At 40.6% G+C, this 19,238-nt stretch overlaps 1 pseudogene; it reads left to right on the forward strand.

Moving 5' to 3' along the window:
• The first annotated feature begins 7,519 nt into the window (after window positions 1-7,519).
• On the forward strand, window positions 7,520-15,768 carry LOC109196678 (uncharacterized; annotated as a pseudogene).
• Window positions 15,769-19,238: the final 3,470 nt, after the last annotated feature.

Consider the following 19,238-nt stretch of genomic DNA (forward strand, 5'->3'; position numbering starts at 1 on the left):
CGTTGTCCTCATCACTTGATCGAGATGGGACAGGCTCAACTTTTTTTTTTACGTGCGCTCAGAATAGTGGCACAAAAATAACGCCACAGTAACCCAGAAAGAGTAATATTTCAAACTCCGCCACTCTGTGCTTCTCTGCCACTGCCTCGTTTGAGTTTTGGACGAAATGGATTCTGGGATATTGCATTTCGTCATTTCGAGCCGATTGGAGACCAGAACAGCCAATCAGATATTTTTGCATCCAAGTCTGTGATTGGCTGGTTTTGTGGCACAAAAATAACGCCATAGGTCACAAAATAAACTTTTAAGATATTTTCATGCGAGAATGGTGCTGTGTAAACTTCAAATATCTGCTTGATTCATCAAGACATCACATATTTCCATAAGTGCTCTAACATTTTCGGAGATGCCTGTTACCTATGGCCTTATTTTTGTCCCACTATTCTGAGCGCACGTAAAAAAAAAAAAGTTGAGCCCGTCCCATCTCGATCAAGTGACGAGGACAACGATGTGACCGTTTCAGGAGATGATAAAATATTTCTTAACACCCCGATAGCTTGCTGAAGAACTCGAGTTCCTTCTCCCCTCTCCATGCTGTCAGACACTTGAAAGTGACCCGCGCGTGCTTCTCAGCCAATCACAGCGGTACAGACACCCAGCCTTCCGTTTCCATTAAACTCCTTCCGTTTCCACTATACTCTTTCATTCACATACATTATTCTCTTGCATACATATATTTTCTTCTGACATGTATGCATTCTCTGCTTACATACATATATTATTTGTGAGATTAAATGCATACTGAATGCATGTAAATGAGAGCAAAATGTAGGAATGCATAAATGAAAATGTATGTATGTGAGAGTGAAAATATATGTATGTGAGAGTGAAAATATATGTGTGTGAAAGAAGAATGTATGTGTGTGAGAGTGAAAGAATGAAAATATATGTATGTGAGAGTGAAAATATATGTGTGTGAGAGTGAAAATATATGTGTGTGAAAGAAGAATGTATGTGTGTGAGAGTGAAAGAATGAATTTTGGCTTGTACGGTCCCTCATAGGTGGTGGAGTCTCCCATACACTGCATGAAGTTAATATGCAGTAAACCTTTGGTCAAATGTAGATGAATCTTCGTGCAGTGTTAAGCTGTCTTTTTATTCTCATTATATGTCCTGCCATTAGGCCTTTTTATTTGTAGTTGTAAAATTCTTTCCAGTCACCTGTATGCAGACGATATTAAATTGTACTTTTCTTTTAAACCATGTGAATTGGATAAATATATCTGTTCTAACAGATTGTCTTAAGGCAATTAATGGTTGCATGACAACTTTCTGCAGCTGAGAGTTTAATTAGCCCCAAATTAGAAAACATCTGGGTCCTTTTGTCATCCACAGTAAAAGCTGCAGCTCAGGATCTCAGGAAAAATTGTGATTAATCTTTGTCTTTTGATGCTCATATCAAATCTGTGACCCACTCTTGCTTTTTACTTCTACTTACTTAATGTACTGACTCCTAAAACTACAACACATCTGGGTTACAGTGATGAGTTCACACAGGCTGTACCCAGCATCATGTTGCCTGCACACACACACAGACAAAGTGCATTAATATAAAATAGTTTTCCTTTCTTACTCTTTATCTGTCATTGAAATCTTATTTAGTTCTTAACAAGTAAAACTCACCTGCAGAGGTAAGCATGCAGAGGCTGAATAACAGCAAAGTTGAGCAGAGTGTTGCAGTCACAGCAGACATTTCCTGTAGCACCGATGAATTTAGTTTGTTCTAAATATCTGAGTCTGTTGGTATTTTAACTCAATAACGGAACCTGAATTTAAACCTGAGAGACCCTACCTGAGATTAAATTTAAGGTTTAAATAAAGCTGTACAGTCCTAAAGTCCAGTGTCCATAGAAATGATTCCAGATTCAGATACTAATGCTTGATAATAATCTCTTCTATCACTTCTTAAGGCTTTTGAAATATGTGAGAGAACTGGATCATCAGCAGTTCTGTGTCATTGTTAAAGAGGTATGTGTCTCTCAGTTTTCTAGTCAAACTGGTCTAGTAGTGTTTGTTGCTGGGTGTGTGTGTTTCATGTTATACAACCTCCTAGGGTGTACAGTAAGAGTACATTTATAAACTCTTAAAAAGAAACTAGCTTTTTTGTGGTGGTAGTGGGAACTGTTTTGCTCCTAGTAGGTGGTGGAGGTCATAGGGAGGGTAGGCAGTTGGCAATGGTAGAGGATGTTTAAGTGAAGGTTTCCTGTGATTTATAGCTTGGCTTTGGCAGGTAAGTAGGTTCATGGGTTGGGACAGCTCCTCAGCCACAGAGAGAGAGAGAGATATTTTTTGATTTTTAAAAAATACATTTATTTCTCATGAAATAATCGACATATTGCCACACCCATTGAAGTGTAACACAAAATCAATAAAAAGTTACATCAACACCTGCCCAAAAACTAGGTGCCCCTCCCCCACACTACAGATTGCCCCCTGTAACATCCGGCCATGAGAAAAAGTATGTAGGTCTGAGGCTGCCTCATAGAAATTAAATTCTAGCAACAGCCTAGACTTCACCATGTTGACAAACACAGGGACTACCTCAGCAGTCAGCCCTCCTGTCACCTTTCTCTTCCTGCTCATATACACTGCCATTTTTGCCTGTCCTAACAAAAAATTAAGCATCTGGCATTTGTTCTTCCGAAGACGAGTAAATTGAAAACCACAAATGAAAATAGTCAGTGTAAAACCTTCCCCACGTCTACTAAAGATAGCTTTTAGAAGCACAAACAGAGCCGAGAGGCGAACACATTCAGAAAAAACAATGAAACAGGGTCTCCCTCTGCTCACAGAATGGACATTTGTCTTCCACAGCAGCGTTAATAACAGAAACAAAAGAGTTTACAGCAACAATGCCATGAAGAATTCTCCACTGCAAATCTGCATGTTTTTTCGCAAGGGGAGGCTTATAAAGGGACCTCCACGCTGGCTTCATGTCAGGTGCTAAGGAGAGATGGGTACTCCACACCATGTCATTGCATCCATTCAGCTTGCCTTGATTGAGAGATTTTACCAGCAGCCTATACAAAGTGTTTCCAGAGGCCCCTTCCAGGGACACCCCCGCAACATCCAGATTAACCAATAAAAGATCAAAGCAATTCTTAAAACCAGGAAACAGTCTGATGGAAGGATAAGGATCTAAATGATTTGTAAACAGAATGCCATCACAATAACTTCCCAAAAGTGAACACTCAACTCCACCTAACTGGTGTTTCCAGTGATCCAAAAGCTGACCAACAACTCAAGTAGACCATATCCCAAGCTGTGCAGCGAGTCCATCCAGAGCATCAAGCTGAGATCCAGCCACCTCCACCACCCTCTTCAGAGAAAAGACTTGTGCAGCGTGGAGCCGTCTGAATAAAGTAGTCCTCCCCCAGACAGGGCAATCCAGCAAGCTGTCAAACAGTACAGGTTCCTCCAGCAACCCGTACAGAGAATCAGCCTGCTGCCGCCTCTCTTGCCTCAGCAGAGCCCATACAGAAAAAAAACACTCTTGTAAAAAGGAGGAAGAAGGGAAGAGTTCAGCTTGCTTGCGTCCATCAGAAACAGAGATAAATCCAAACCCATATTACCAAGCTGCTGAAGAATACAGCACAATACCCTCCTCCATACTAGATCTTGGGGTCCTGTAAGCAGCCTCTGAATAAACTGAAAGCGAAAAGCAGCTCCTCTACTGGCCAAATGGACCAGACCTTGTCCGCCTTCCTCTCTAGGGAGAAAAAGGACACTTTGAGGAATCCAGTGCAATTTATCCCAAAAAAAGTCCACCAGGATTCTTTGAATGTTAGACAAGAGGGTAACTGGGGGATCAACACAGGTCAACCGGTGCCACAAAGCAGAAGAAACCAGATTATTGATAACAAGAACCCGACCTCTGTATGACATGTTAGGTAAAAGCCACCTCTATTTTGAAAGCCGACCATTGACTCTATCCACCACATTTGCCCAATTCTTCTATAAAAAAGTATCATTGCCTAAAAACACCCCTAAATACTTAAGCCTATCGTGTCTCCAGATTAAACCTCCAGCCACACTGAGAAACTGATCAGAGAAACCAACAGGGGTTATCTGACAGTCCTTAAAAATACTCAAATGATGTTTAAATGTGTATATGCGATCCAGTCTTGCCAAAGATACATGATTGTCCTTAGAATGTACTGTCTCCGATGTCCATTGAAAAACCTCCACACATCTGACAGGTCCACAGCTGCAGCCAGCTGCCTAACCCTGCGAGAGGATGCAGGATGAGGTTCAATGTGGTTCCTATCCAAAGGTGGGTTGTCAGTACAATTGAAATCCCCACATAAAAACAAATACTCATCATCGCTAGAAACAGTAACAGTATCACACAGGACATCTAAAAAACCCATTCTGTCCACTCCTTTAGTTGGTGTATATACATTGACTTTAACTTTCTAATAGTCCTCCACTTTCACCATCCTGAGGCCTTTGGTTTTCTGTAAGAACCTCCTGATCTCAGCAGGAGAGTACAGATTCTGGTATTCCTGGCTTAGGGACAAATCACTTTCAGACTCCATACTGCTCTCTCCTTTTTTGTTTCCTCTCTTAGCTTTTGATGTTTTTGTACTACAGTGGGCAGGTTCAGAGCTCTTCCTCTTTTGAGACAACTTCAGCAAATCCTCATCAAGCATGTTTTCATCCAAACAAAAATCATCAACAACAGACTCAAGAGTCATGTCACCTTTCTGACTGGTGTCAGAAAAACCTGCAGACTGGTCATTAGTTAGATCCATTTCTACACCATCAACACTTTTCACAATGCCAGTTTCATCAGACCCATTACTGCTTGTAAAAAAATGTTTTTCCACAGGCGCCTCGGCAGCGGGGTCCTCCTCCCGCTCATGCGGGTTTTGCATGAGCGATCGCCATATCCCTACCAGGAGCCCTGGCTGCTGTTCCAGATTAACTGGCGCTTAGCTTACCTGGATTTGGTCGAACAGATGTGTGGCAGACTTGCGTTTCAGGAGCTGCTACCGACAAACCAGCAAAAAAAAAGAACGCCAAATGTGTCATCTGTGACACTTGTGAGGTTATCTCAAACACACTCCGTCAGTCTTGATGCTGTTGAACAACAAAATGTTTAAAAATGTCGCGAGTTTACCTGGTGATATCCTCATGCGCGACGCGATCGCGAAAACAGCAAACAATTCCCCTTGCACGTTTTATTTCTCCGATTTCAGCGTTTTTGCTTCACAACTAAAGTGTGCAGTTTACTTTGTGTGCACTAACATAGACTCGAATCAACCAGCGCTACCTCTGGCCAAGTGCCACAGCCTACAGCCAGATCAACTTGTGACACACATCTGCACCACGTTTGAATTCGTTTCATGCACAACACATTTGTACCTTTCAAATGTGTCGGTTTGTGCGTCATGTCATGTCTTTTTTTTTTTTGCCTGTCCCATTTGGCTCTTTTGCCATCAGAATTACTGTCTAAAGGCGAAGAAAGATGCCCAACGGATTTACTTTACCAAATAGACCATCCCAGCCTTGGTCTATTTGATTCACCTTTTATTGTTTATTTTATTTTATTTTCACTTGCTAAAGACGGGGCAGACTTGACTGGGGAAAAGAAAGGGGAGAAAGAAAGAGGGAAAGAAAAACAGCGGGGAAGATGGACGGGGATAAAGGGCAAAAAACAAAAACCAACAAAATAAGCAGACAAAAAATGCATATATCAATAGGGATGGGTATTGATAAGATTTTCACGATTCCGATTCCATTTTCGATTCTGTTTAATGATTCGATTCTTTATCGATTCTCTTATCGATTCTTTTTAAAAAAGGAGAACACTAAGGTCGATTAGCTTAGAACTTTGTGTTATATCTTCTCTTTGAAAGAGATTGAAATTTAGGAGTAACATGGCCTTACAAACCCAACAGTGAGATCTTAAGAGATCCAGCCTATGGCTCTTCAATGGGGTGTCACAGGGTCCCCAGGGAAAAAAAATTGTAAATGTGAAATAATAAAATAAATATTCTTGTTATTCTCAATAACAAAGTATAACATAAATTATTCTGTAGCAATTACACAAGAATATCCAGTAATGTTACTGCCTACAATTAAACACATTCACTTACCAAAAATCGGGGGCATCTGCTGTGGCAAATGGGTGCAAGCCTTTGACCACAAACTTAGTCACTGCTCGGTGACATTCGTCTATCTTGGCCTGAAAGGAGACGCTAATGGTAGACTGCAGCGAGAGCATCTGAGCCAGCCAGACTCTGTCTGTCTCTCTCATCATGGTCACCTAAATGCACAGTAATGGCAGGTTTTGTAATAAGTCGGATCGCACTAACATAATATGCACTGTTAGTTGATTATTTACCTGCCGCATTAACAGGAGAGGACGTGCAAACGTTACCGCTGCTGCTGGGTTGAGATTCACGAGTCCGGAGTGGAATTAAAAACACAACATTCATTTAAGGTCATCGCGTGTTTTGTGAGCAAATGCTTTTGCATATTCGTAGTGTTTCCTCCCTTAAATGAAATCAAGTCAAGTCAAGTTGGCTTTATTGTCACTTCAACCATATACAGTTTGTACACAGTGAAGCAAAACAACATTCCTCCAGGGCCAAGGTGCTACATGCAACATAAATTTACAACATAAATTAACAGAAAAACACTAAACTAACTAACTAGAGACAGGACAGACTGACCTAACATAAATATCTACTTTGCAAGTATTGCAAGTTGCCCTGTTGTCATCCGTTCTCGTAAAGTATGACCAAACTTTTGAGCGTTTGAGTCGCTTAGGCGCCGTGTTTCCTGCCAGGTAAATGACGCTCCGCAACATGGTGACGTCATTCGGGGAGACTGGAAACGATAAGGGAATCGTTTGCAAAAATGGCAAACAATTCCAAGGAATTGAAACAGTGGGAACCAGTTCTCAACAAGAACCGGTTTTCGATACCCATCCCTATCTATCAATCACCTGGATGACCTGTTGAGAAAGAAAAAAGAGAGCCCGGTTCTGACCGGTCAGAGAGTTGATTTGATATCTTATCTTCTCCTGTTTTCTCTGTGTATTCATTTAAATTAATGATGCAGCTTCTTTTATCAGCAGCAGTTTTTCCCTTTTCTTTTAAGAAGAACCATCTGTTTCCCATTTGGCTGAACTAAATTATTTCATACAATGCATCATGATAAGAAATACTTCCGGAATTAAAGAGAACAAGACATACAACAACTTGGCACTTTATTTCAAATCTCAGGCCTAAGCTGTGATTAAAATGCCACAAAACAAAAACCTCCCTCCTTTGTCTTTGATTTGAAGAAAAGTTTTTTTTTTTTTTTTACCAGACTGCTTCATAAAGTGGTGGTGGATGTTTTTATGAGCTTTAACCTTCTTATTATGTTAAGGGTCAATTTGACCCATTCCAGTTATATGTTGACCAAAGTACTGGTCATCCTTTCTTTTTCTTCATGAAAGCTTATGACTTTTCCTTATCTGGGGTCATGAACTGGTGTGTAAAATATGGACACTTTGATGTGTCCTGGAATGTCTCTGCAGTGTTTGTATACAAAGATGATGTTGCGGGTCATTTTGACCCGCACACTTTTATGTAAGTAAAAAGTTGTTCAGATCCAAATTAAACATTTCTCTTTGATGTACTTTGTTTTGACTGCTTCTGAATATACATCAGACCCAGGTGTGTATGCAAGAAACTTTCTCTCCCCTATTCTTGTCACTGTTCTCATGTCATTTCAACACACCAAAAATGAGCTCCAGAAGGTTGACGACTGAAGAAGCTTTATCACTGCTTTTCAACTGGGATAGTGATGAAGAAGAAGATGTTTCAGAGACTGAGGATCTTTCAGAGGCCGAGTACAATGTTATTGATGATCCAGACTGCCAATTTTCAGACGAGGAGGAGGATTCTGAGGGAGAGTGTGCCGCCATCTCTACATCAAATGAAAACCAAGGAATGCAGCAATCATCATCCACAGAGGAGACATGGACATCTAAAGAAGGTAATATAAAATGGTCATTATCACCACACCGAAGTCAAGGCAGGCTGTCATCTTCTAATGTCATCAAAATGACTCCTGGTCCTACAAGATTTGCCATCACACGAGTTGATGATATTCAATCAGCATTTCAACTCTTCATATCTCCTCCAATAGAGAGGATTATACTGGACATGACTAACCTGGAAGGGAGGCGTGTATTTCAAGAGAAATGGAAGCCCCTGGATCGGACTGACTTGCATGCTTATATTGGAATTCTGATATTAGCTGGAGTATACAGGTCCAAGGGAGAAGCAACTACAAGTCTATGGAATGAAGAGAATGGAAGGCCAATCTTTCGAGCAACAATGTCTTTGGAGACATTTCTCAAGATATCTCGTGTGATCAGATTTGACAACCGTGAAACCAGAGCTGGTTGATGTGAAAGAGACAAACTTGCTGCAATCAGAGATGTATGGGATAAATGGGTGGAAATTCTACCTTTGTTGTACAACCCTGGTCCCCACGTTACTGTTGATGAGCGCCTTGTCCCATTCAGGGGTCGCTGTCCTTTCCGACAGTATATGCCCAACAAGCCGGCCAAGTATGGCATCAAAATATGGGCAGCCTGTGATGCAAAATCTAGTTATGCATGGAATATGCAAGTGTACACTGGAAAGCTACCTGGAGGAGCATCTGAGAAGAATCAGGGGATGCGTGTGGTGCTGCAGATGAGTGAAGGGATGCAAGGGCATAACATCACCTGTGACAATTTCTTTACATCTTACTGGCTTGGAGAGGAACTTCAGAAGAGAAAGCTGACTATGTTGGGAACAATCAGAAGAAATAAGCCAGAACTTCCCAGTGAAATTTTGAAGATGCATGGAAGATCTCTGCATTCCTCAGTATTTGTTTTCACTGAGAAAGCAACAGTTGTTTCATATTGCCCAAAGAAAAACAAGAATGTTCTTGTCATGAGCACAATGCACACAGATGCATCTCTGAGCACAAGAGAAGACAAAAAACCACAAATGATCCTAGACTACAACTCCACCAAAGGAGGAGTAGACAATCTTGACAAAGTCACAGCAACATACAGCTGCCAGCGTAAGACAGCTCGTTGGCCCTGGGTAATTTTCTACAACATTTTGGATGTGTCTGCTTACAATGCCTATGTCCTGTGGACTGAAATCAACCAACATTGGAATGCGGGTAAATTGTACCGACGTCGCCTTTTCCTGGAAGAACTGGGAAAAAGTCTTGTCACTCCCAAGATCCAGATGCGAGTCAGACCAGCTCGATCCCCAGCAGCAGCAGCTGTCATTGAAAAGGTCAAGTGTGCACCATCCAACCAATCTGCAGTGGATACAGGTGTAAAGAAATGGAAAAGATGCCAGGTCTGTCCCTCACGAGAAGACATTAAAACAAGCACTGTTTGTGAGAATTGCAAAAAGTACATCTGCAGAAAGCATACAGTCACATTCTGTCCATCATGTGGACAAAATTGAAAATGTTGAACACTGAAAAACTGAGAAAATCGGGCAAGTTCAAAAGAAATGTGTTTGTAAAGAAGGAAAAACTTTTACTAAATTGTTCTTAAAATGAGTTATGGTAATTCAAACTGTATTGTATGTCTGTGTTCTAAATGTTTTTCTAATGGAAAATAAAGTTGCTATTGTTTTATTGCAGTTTTTTGACAATTCTGAGTGGATTTACACAGTACGGGTCAAAATGACCCGCAACATAATCAATGTGATTTTTTTTAACATAATACAAGGGTTAACCAGGAAGAAACTTCCTGAAGTTTCTTCCTGGTTAGTATGTGTATCTGTGATACACAAACTGTGCTGTTTCTTGCACATCATATAAACATGTACCTATAATGTCTCTATAGAGGTTAAAAAATACACACTTCAGGTATCTCTAAAGTCAAATGAGTGAATGATAAATCAACCACACCATATATTAGACTTTGTCAATATGGCGTAGTGGGTGTAGATTCAAAGAAAGTGAGAAAAACTGCAACTGGTGGGCGGTGAGGAGAGGAAGACAAGACAAAGACAGTGTGTAAGAGAAACAAGTATTAATAATAATAACTAATAATTAAATGCAGAGAGGTGTGTGAGAACAGAGTGAAACATTTGACTGGAGAAGAAACACTCAGTGCATCATGGGAATCCCCAGCAGCCTACACCTTTTGCAGCATAACTAAGGGAGGATTCAGGTACAGCTGATTCAGTCTGAAAGTTCACTGAAAGATTCACAAATGAAAGTTTTAAAAGTAGTCTTAATAGTAGAGATAGTGTCTGTCTCCTGGATCCAAGCTTGTAGCTGATTCAGCAAACAACATAACTAATGAGAATAAAGTGAAGGTGGAATACGTGTGTGTTCAAATGCACACTTTGAGTTGTGTTTCCTTTCTAAGCTGTACTGAGCAAATTTATCAGTAACTGATCACTTGACCCCACAGCAGGATGAAGATGTTTCCTGACACAGAGGCATCAGCACAGGCTCAGTCTGACTTGCAGTTGTAATAAGTCATAAAAAACTCTTATCAGTGCCTCATCAGGCAGCGAAAACATTTTTACCAAACTAAACTACAACCTGCAACCCACAAAAGTTGGGCCTTCTTTAAATTTGAACAAAATGAAAACTAAAAGACATTCAAATTACATGAACCAACATTTATCAGAACACAAATAACATAATACATTTAAAGTGAGAAATTTTACATCATCATCCACTGAATGAGCTCATTTCAAATCTGACGCCTGCCACAGGTCTCAGAATAGTTGGGACAGGGGCCTGTTTACCAGGGTGTAGCATCTACTCTTCTTTTCAAACCAGGTTGAAGACATCTGAGCATCAAGGTTATTACTTTCTGGGGTTTTGCTCTTGCTTTAATATAGATTTCAAGCTGCAGAAGAGTTTGTGGTCGTCTTTGATGGGGTTTTTTTGTTAAATGATGCAACAAATGTTCTCTATTACTGAAAGATCTGGACGGCAGACAGGTGAGTATAAATGACTGCATCAGTGTGGGAGGGTTTATTGGCACCTGTAGAATTAGTTAATATGATCCTCTATGAGCCTGATGTGCAGCTTGTAAGCAGAGCCTGGCTCTTTAGCTTTATTTATAAGACTGTCACATTTTTGTCTTTGGAATGAGATGCAGCTGATACAGTTATAGTGGGAGGCCTTTCAACTCTTTTTGCTCACAGTTTGGTTTATGCTGTGAAGCATAATTTTGCTCCCTTCCCCCCTTCCTGAAGCTTCTTTTGAAACACAGTGAAGAAGGCCTTAGATAATGGAAACAGCTGCTCGTTCTACTCTTCTCGGACAAAGTTATGCTGTTGTAATAGCTGCAGTATATGGTTTTGTGTTGTCCTGCTCAAATACAAACAAGGCCTTCCATGAGATATACGTCATCTGGAGGGGAACATATGGTGCTCTAAAACCTTTATAGAACTTTCAGCATTCATAGTTCCATCCAAAACATGTAAGCAGTCTATACTGTACGCACTTACGCACCTCCATACCATCAGAGATGCTGGGTTTTGAACTGAACTCTGATAAAAACCTGAAAGGTCTCATTCTCAACCCGTTCTCACTCCCGACGCGTAAAATACTGACGATTTGTCACGTCCCTTAACTTCTCATGCTGACGCTAAAGGTATGCGACGCTGTGGGTTGTCAATTCATTCCAATATGAACCCGCTCGCGGCGATCAGAGACGCTTCGAGCAGAGGCTCCAGCCATCCATTTACTCCAATAATAACCCCGTCACGGTGAAACATGACGCCGTGAAGCACAATCTAACTGGAGAACCGGGGACCCTCTCCTCGAACGGGTTTTTCTCCTTAATTAATGCTTTCTTTTAATGACATCGTTAACATTTCTCAACAAAAACACATGAAAGTATCACTGATAATTCAACAATAAAATCGCTTCATGTTGTGGCCATCACACAGTGTTTTCCAAAGTGATTCACGATCTGAAAGTGCGCAGATTTAACGTACATAATCCTTTGTTAGGTTTATTATTTTCATTTCACACGTAAAACACATTTATAGATTCATTCACCACTCCTGTTAGTTTTGGATGCGCTCGGCTCCAACCAATCAGACGCAACCGGTGTAAGCAAAGGATGATGGGAGAACGGAGAGACCCGTTTATAAGAAAATGAGGCGGAACTGATTGGTTCTAATGCAGGTATGTAAAAAATACATATATGTAAAGTAATACCTTGATGTGTGTTTCAAAGTTTGTTTTTCATAAAAGCTTCAAACAAACAGAGGTGACTGATCTCGGAAACGGTTTAATGCATTTAAAAATGGCTACAGCTACCGTCAGCATGCTTGCTAGGTAGACTACACGTGGCTACTGCAACATTAGCCATTTAATCCAACGATGATGGATTAAATCTATTACAAACGTTAAAGGACTTGTGTGTTGCAAAATACCCTCACATGGTGCGTAAAGCAGTTTTTGCGCTAAGAGTTCTGCTCGTTCTTTACAAACTGATGATGCTAACGTTATATACTAACGTTAACCGGAGCGCCAAGACTGAAAATCATTTGAATTGCGTTAGTTATGTGTTTATGTGAATGCCATAACTTTTAAATCATTTTAAAACTTCATGTTACTGGATAATCCCACAACGATAGCATCAAATGTGGAAAAATATCTTATCTCTGCTCAGATGAGAGTTGATGGAGATCCTGTTTAGAGCAGTTTGCAAGTGGACCTCTGTGTTCACATGTACATGCAAAGGAAAACAAAACAAAAAGCAAGCAGATGTCATTTAGCTTCCAGTAATGCCGTCAATGAGATCATTACTGACTTTTTATTGCAGGAGTCAATAAATTTAAAGCCATATTAAAAAAACAAACAAATACCTTTATTGCCTCTGACAGTGAAACCACTGTGGGCTAAAACAAGGTGGTGGAAAATCTGCGTACTAATGACTTTAACTTGTGAGATGATTGGGGTAAAATGAGCATTTTGAAGAAGCTGAGTGGTTCAGAAGTAAAGACGTGCAGGTGATCAGCTCTGTGTGAGCAAAAAAGCTCTGAATGAGCTTGTTTGCTCATTCAGAACTCATAACTATGCATTGTTATGACATCATCTTTTTGTTATAACCTCAGAAAGATTCAGAAACTTTTGAGTGTTGGTTGTTTTCAGGCAGCGCTGCATTAAACTCCCACCTGACTTTGAGGAGGACTTTTGAGGAGGTATTAGAATACCTTCTATGATTAAAACCCCCCAAAACAATCATGAAAATAAGCGTGGATCAGAATCTGGCAATTATAAGTTAGAATTCTAAAGTCTTTAAGATGCTTTTCATTATTTAAGTCAAGCTTAGTGATAAACCAGTACACCCACGGCTGCACAATGTAAATAACAGCTGTAGGTAAACTGGCAAACAGTACTTTCAAAAAGTCAATAAATCCTCAAGACTGATGTGTAGCGCAGATCAATGCTTTTATACTGAGTTTTTATTTATTTTATTTATTCATGCAAATATTTCATTATGAACTCTAATCCTATTTGTCAGAATTGATATAAAATATAAATGAGCTAATAAATTGTTGTGTGGTTTAGCTTCAGTGAATTAGCTCCAGCTGTGGTTTACACTTTAATTACTCAACAATGATATAGAATTGAATTATTTTCATGAATAACATTTGTGCTTTTACTTAAGTAAAAATGTACTTTTACAGAATGTACGTGAAATATAGTATTGGTACTTTTATATAAGTATAGGATTTAGGATAGGTAAAGACAGATATAACCACAAAGCATTACAACTTAGCACACTTATCACACAGCAGCTACGAGCATGGTGTGTAATGTAGTAATAAGAGCCTGTAGATTTCCACAGCATGATGCAACATCTCTTTATTAGACACTAGTTCAGACCAATGAGCTACTTACCAAATGACAGCCTGTCATATCCTACTCTCCAGTCCACTCCACAGTCTGTCTGTTCAGAGAACCCAAAACATTACCTGGATGAAATATTACAGTGGTGCCTGAACCCACAGTGAGTTGAGTAACCTGAAATGTCCATCAAAGTGACCCCGTCCTCCTTTGGGCTCTGCCTCCAAACTTTCAAAAGTAAATTTAGTCGTGCCAGCAGCACTCCTCTCCAAATGCAGAGAGTGTGAAACTGTAGCGAAGTTTTAATTTCGTCCATGAAATGAAATTATTTGCTCAGATTATCTTTTTGCTTGTGCATTTGTTATGACATAATTCTGTAGCGATGCATGAGAGAGGGCACCTGGTATGAAAATCTGCACCAACCATACAGACACCAGATGAGTGTCTTAATCTCAGTTTCCGTGTTAATTCGTATTTGTTGATTATATTTTAACTGAGTCATCTGGTTTGACTGACTCATCTAAACCTGCAAAATAACCCGAAACTACTTTCCTCAAGAGCTTCCTGTGCCATAAAAGTAGAAAAAAAAATGGAAATCTTCTGTGCTGACGTACAAAACTTTTATTCTTGTTTCCACAGAAGATGTTTGCTGCTGAAGCCAAAGCATTTGTCCAGACGCTGGGAGAAACAGACCTCATCTCTAATGATAACTTAAACTGTAAAATGGATCTGCTGACTCTGGTCAAAGTCACTGAGGGAAGTTTTTGGCCAGTACAGAAGTACAAAGTGATACACTGCAGCCTGCCTGAGCTCATGGAGGAGGAAAACTTCTCTCCAGATTACACCGAGGAAGTCTTGGTGGAGGACTTTAAGATCACTGCAGAGAAGAGTGGGAGTGGAGGTGTAGGTGGAGAATGCAGTAATGTAGGTGAAGCTTATATTAATGCCAGCACTAGTTCTGTGGATGGTCTGGTTCAGCCCGTCAGCATGATGACAAAGAAGGCCAATGTTAAAACTGTGGTGAGCAGATTCAAGGGCAGGAAAATACATAAGGACAGCTTGGACGTGCTGGGATTGAAAGAGAAGGATAAACTGATGTTTGTTTCTCAAATAGTTTACAACTCCAGCCCTGTCAAAGTTATTAGAAAGTCTACGACTGATGGCTCCATTTTCACTTCTTATGTAAAGATGCTGAGTGTCTTTGCAAAGGGGAGCAGTAAGACTCGTAGCTTACTCGATTGGCTCCTTGGTGACGACGTAAGCAATCCAACTGTGCAAAAAGTAAAAGAAGAACTGGAAATGAAGGAAGCTCTTCTGCAGCCGCTGGCAGATCTTCCTGAGTCGACTCGTTGTGATCTGCTGCAAGCACTCAGCGAGCTCGTAGAGGATGGAGACAATCTCTCTCTGCTGGATAAAACACTGGATCACTGCAGTAATGGAGTGTTTGAGTGTGTTCAGTCTGAGGCTGTCTCTTCCTTCATGGACCTTCTCAATGTCTCAAACATCTCCACAAGTGAGCAGGATGCTGTTCACATGTTGGTCAGCGCCCTGCACACTCTGCCAGACGAAGTGCCGCCACTTCTGACTCGCTGCAGTCCAGATACTCTGAGAGTCCTCGACCAGCTGGTGGATGAGCTGAAGGATGGTCGGGCCAACCTCCCAGAGTCCCTGCCCGTCCCCCTGCAGGAGGGAGGGGAGCTCCGCTGGGTGGCCGAGTTCATCTGTTTGAACGATCAGAAGCTGAAAGAGTTGAGTGACGGCTGGGACCGACCCGAGCTGCCCCCAGAGGTTCTGCTGGAGGTTCTGTGCCTCGCTGTGCAGGGACTCAGCCTGATGCAGCCCACAACAAACCCTTAATGTCAGCTGCTCTGATCTTTGTTAATGTGCTTTTACAGCAGCTGATGTTTGTGATGGTTCAGTGTCCAGTCAAGTGAATACATCATAGTTTTGATGTCCATCGCTGATTCCACAATTGGTGAACTTTAATTCAATGTCTCTCTCTGATTTTGTTTCCTGTTTCACTTTGTCATCTTTCAAAGATAACATCAAAAATAACCAACAGAATTCATATTCTATTAAAGTAACATACCTTTAAAAAAAAAAAAAAAAAAAGTTATGTGTTTATGTCACTGAGTTCTGCAAAAATCTTTTTCCTCTTTAGCTTGAAAATGACTGATTCAGAGGATCCCGAGCTGGAGGAAGAGCTTCAGGCTGCTGACGAACTCCTTCAAGATATGCAGGTAACATTTTTTTAGTGGAAACAGTTGAGAGGGAACACACTTGTCTAATATTTTGTACGGAGTAAACATCATATTATTTGAAGTTTTTTAAAATAAATTTTTACATATGTGTATATATAAGTTTATGGCAAATTAAGTTGGTTAACTTAAGATGTTTGATAATCTTTGCTTTAATCATGGACTGTATTTTAGGTGTTCCCTTTTTTCCTTGTTCATTGCGTAGAATGATGCACAGAGTGAACCTCAGCCAAGACCAGTGTGATGGAAAAAAAGTGACAGACAGGGAGATTTTATTCCTCAAACAACCAGTCGAAGTACTAGTTGCATGCCACGTGGTCAGTGTTCACACAACCATTGATTTTATCTCACAACTTGTTTTCTCCAAAGAATTGAAATATATTCTTCAATCTCTTTTTTTCCCCCCAGTGTCCAGAGATGAGCATCAATGTCCATGTGAAGAACCTAGTTATGTTGCCAGTGTCAACCCAACAAAAGGTACTGTTATCAGTGCTGTCCTGGGGAGATATGAGGTCTTGTGTGACTTAAGGCTAATTCAGCTAATTGTTATGCATTTGTTTTAAAAAGTTTGTCCCTGATAGGGCTTAATCATGTCATGTCTTTTATGTTAAAATCTTTGAGTGTATAGGTCCCGGGGAAAGGGTTGTGCGGATCTTCATCTTGGACAGCAGCAAAGGAGTCGTCCAAAAAGTCCACTGGGAAGTTGGATGAAGAGGGCATGGAAATAGCTGTTTGTCACCACGGAGTCCTGTTAGCGGCATTAAACATGTTTCGAGGGGAGATCTTTGCTTACCCCCTTTTTCTCCATAAGAAGTTGGCAGCTAGCATCCCAGGACATATTACGTTCCTTTGCTCCGATGTGGCCTGTAAATATTTCCCCTATTTAACCAAGGTGGCTCAGCAGTGCCCTGAGCTGAGGAACCTCTTGTCAGTGTGTCCTTTTCTCTCCGTCATGCATGCAAAGGCTCACACTTGGAAATGCGAGGAATACTGCAGCTTGTAGTTTTGGATTAGTTTGAGACATTTTGTTTCAGGATGGGGCCGGTTCAACAGTTGGAGAAGAGGTGGAACAAGTAAACAGTTTCCTGTCTAGGGCGGCCATCACAACGAAGTACATGTCTAAAGCAGGTATGTGTCTGTATGTGAGATTCCACTCAGTCTCCTGCTCATTAATTCTTATTTGTATACTAACTGAAATGCAGGGCGAACAGACATGCTGACCCTCCTGGCTTTGGGGTGGAACAAAAGGAAAGTGGAACAACTGGGCCGCAGTTTGAGCCAGAGATATCTCAAGGTGATTTGTTTTTTTCAAAAACCATTTTAATGTGTGTGGTAATGGAGGGAAAAACACCAGTACTCTTTTAATGTCAATATCAATGACATTTATTAATGTATTCTTAGATCATAAGGATCCTTAGAGAACAAGTGGAGAGCCTGAATGCGACCAAAAATGAGCTGGGTGTGGATGACGACACACTGCAGCAATGGGTGGCCGATGTGCAGAAATGGGCTGAAGGTGAGTCTCAATATAACGCACTCATGTATAACAATAGGACCCACCATGGCCTCATTAAAGAACTTAAGGTAGAATTAATATCTTTGTGACGATGTCAACAAACAATGAAAAATAAGCCTTGTAAAAGCAGAATTTATGGCAGCGTTGTTGCATTTCATCAAATTGGATTGAACCTGGGTTGAAATGATGTCGAACTAGTTGGTTTTATAAACCTGAACACCAACATACTTGTTATCTCATGATAATGCAGCACATGAAGGCTACAGATGTCTTATAATGAATGTCATTAAGTCAGTGATTACAGAGTCCACTGTAGTTTGGTGACTGTTACTCATCCTGTATTCTGATTAATATTCCTCTCACTTAAAAAGTGATCAAACTGATGGCAGCCTTGGAGCGTTGCAGGCACGAATAGAGGAGCTTGTCGTCATCATCAGAGTGCGAACACAAAGTCTTTACAGACTATTGAGAATAGAAATATTTTACTGCTATTATTTGCTGCTATTTTTATAATCATTATTAACATTTCAGTATTAATAGTGATGTTGCATTTAGATGCATTCAGATGTTCAAATATATGGTTATAGTCTTTATTACAGGTCCAAGAAGAACCACTTTAAACGGTTGAGTTGAATCTATAATTTAAATGTTTTTAATGCTTCTATGATCTCAGTGTTTCTGTGTAGAGGGCAGAGACAGGAAGTTATAGGCTTTTGAAGTTGCAGGCTTTTGCAGAAGTGAAACTGAAAGCAAAGAGAGCATTTAAGGGCGAGACACACATACAGACACAAATAGTGAGAGGTCATGACACGTACGCAGTACACAGCATGCACGCGCCCTCGCACGTGTACGCACACACAGATAGACTCATTTAGTAGGTAAGAGTTTATGACTGCAAAGTTGTGCATGAGTGACATTTTGTACAGGAAGTGCACCTGATGTTCCAGGACATAAGCAGATAAGCCTGGGCAGGATGGAGACAGGAAGCGCTTGGCGTCGACCCGAAGAAGATGTTCTGTTTTAGACTATGTTAAGAGTCATTGTGGTTTTGGAGTGACGTATGCTTTGTTTAAATCTGCCTAGCAACAGAAAAGGGGGCTGTACTATCTTAACCCTATAAAACCGTTGTCTGAATATGGTAAAGACAGTTCAATACTGATTGGGTTGTTGAACTCACACATGTGTAATTCATTAAAATGCCGTCTAAATTGCACACGCCTGGATCTGTGGTTATTTATGGATTCCTCTCTCAACATTGAACCCTGACAAGACAAAATGGTGTCCCAGTTTCTTTGAAATGGACCGTTTGATACTCAGTTTGTACAGCTTGTACAGCTACTTTGTAAACAGAATAAAATCAGATCCAGGTTTGTTTAAGCTGGATGTGATTTGTTCTAGCAAACAAATTGATGAGTGTAGATTAAAATGTAACTGTATACATTATGTGAAGGTGTGCCTTTTTTATGATTATATACAGATAGCAACAAGAGGCAACACAGAATTCGCAAAGTCATCTTAGTTGAGAAGAAATGCTTGGCGGCTGCTGTTGGCGA

This window comes from Oreochromis niloticus, linkage group LG3, assembly GCF_001858045.2.
Source record: "Oreochromis niloticus isolate F11D_XX linkage group LG3, O_niloticus_UMD_NMBU, whole genome shotgun sequence".
Taxonomy (NCBI): domain Eukaryota; kingdom Metazoa; phylum Chordata; class Actinopteri; order Cichliformes; family Cichlidae; genus Oreochromis; species Oreochromis niloticus.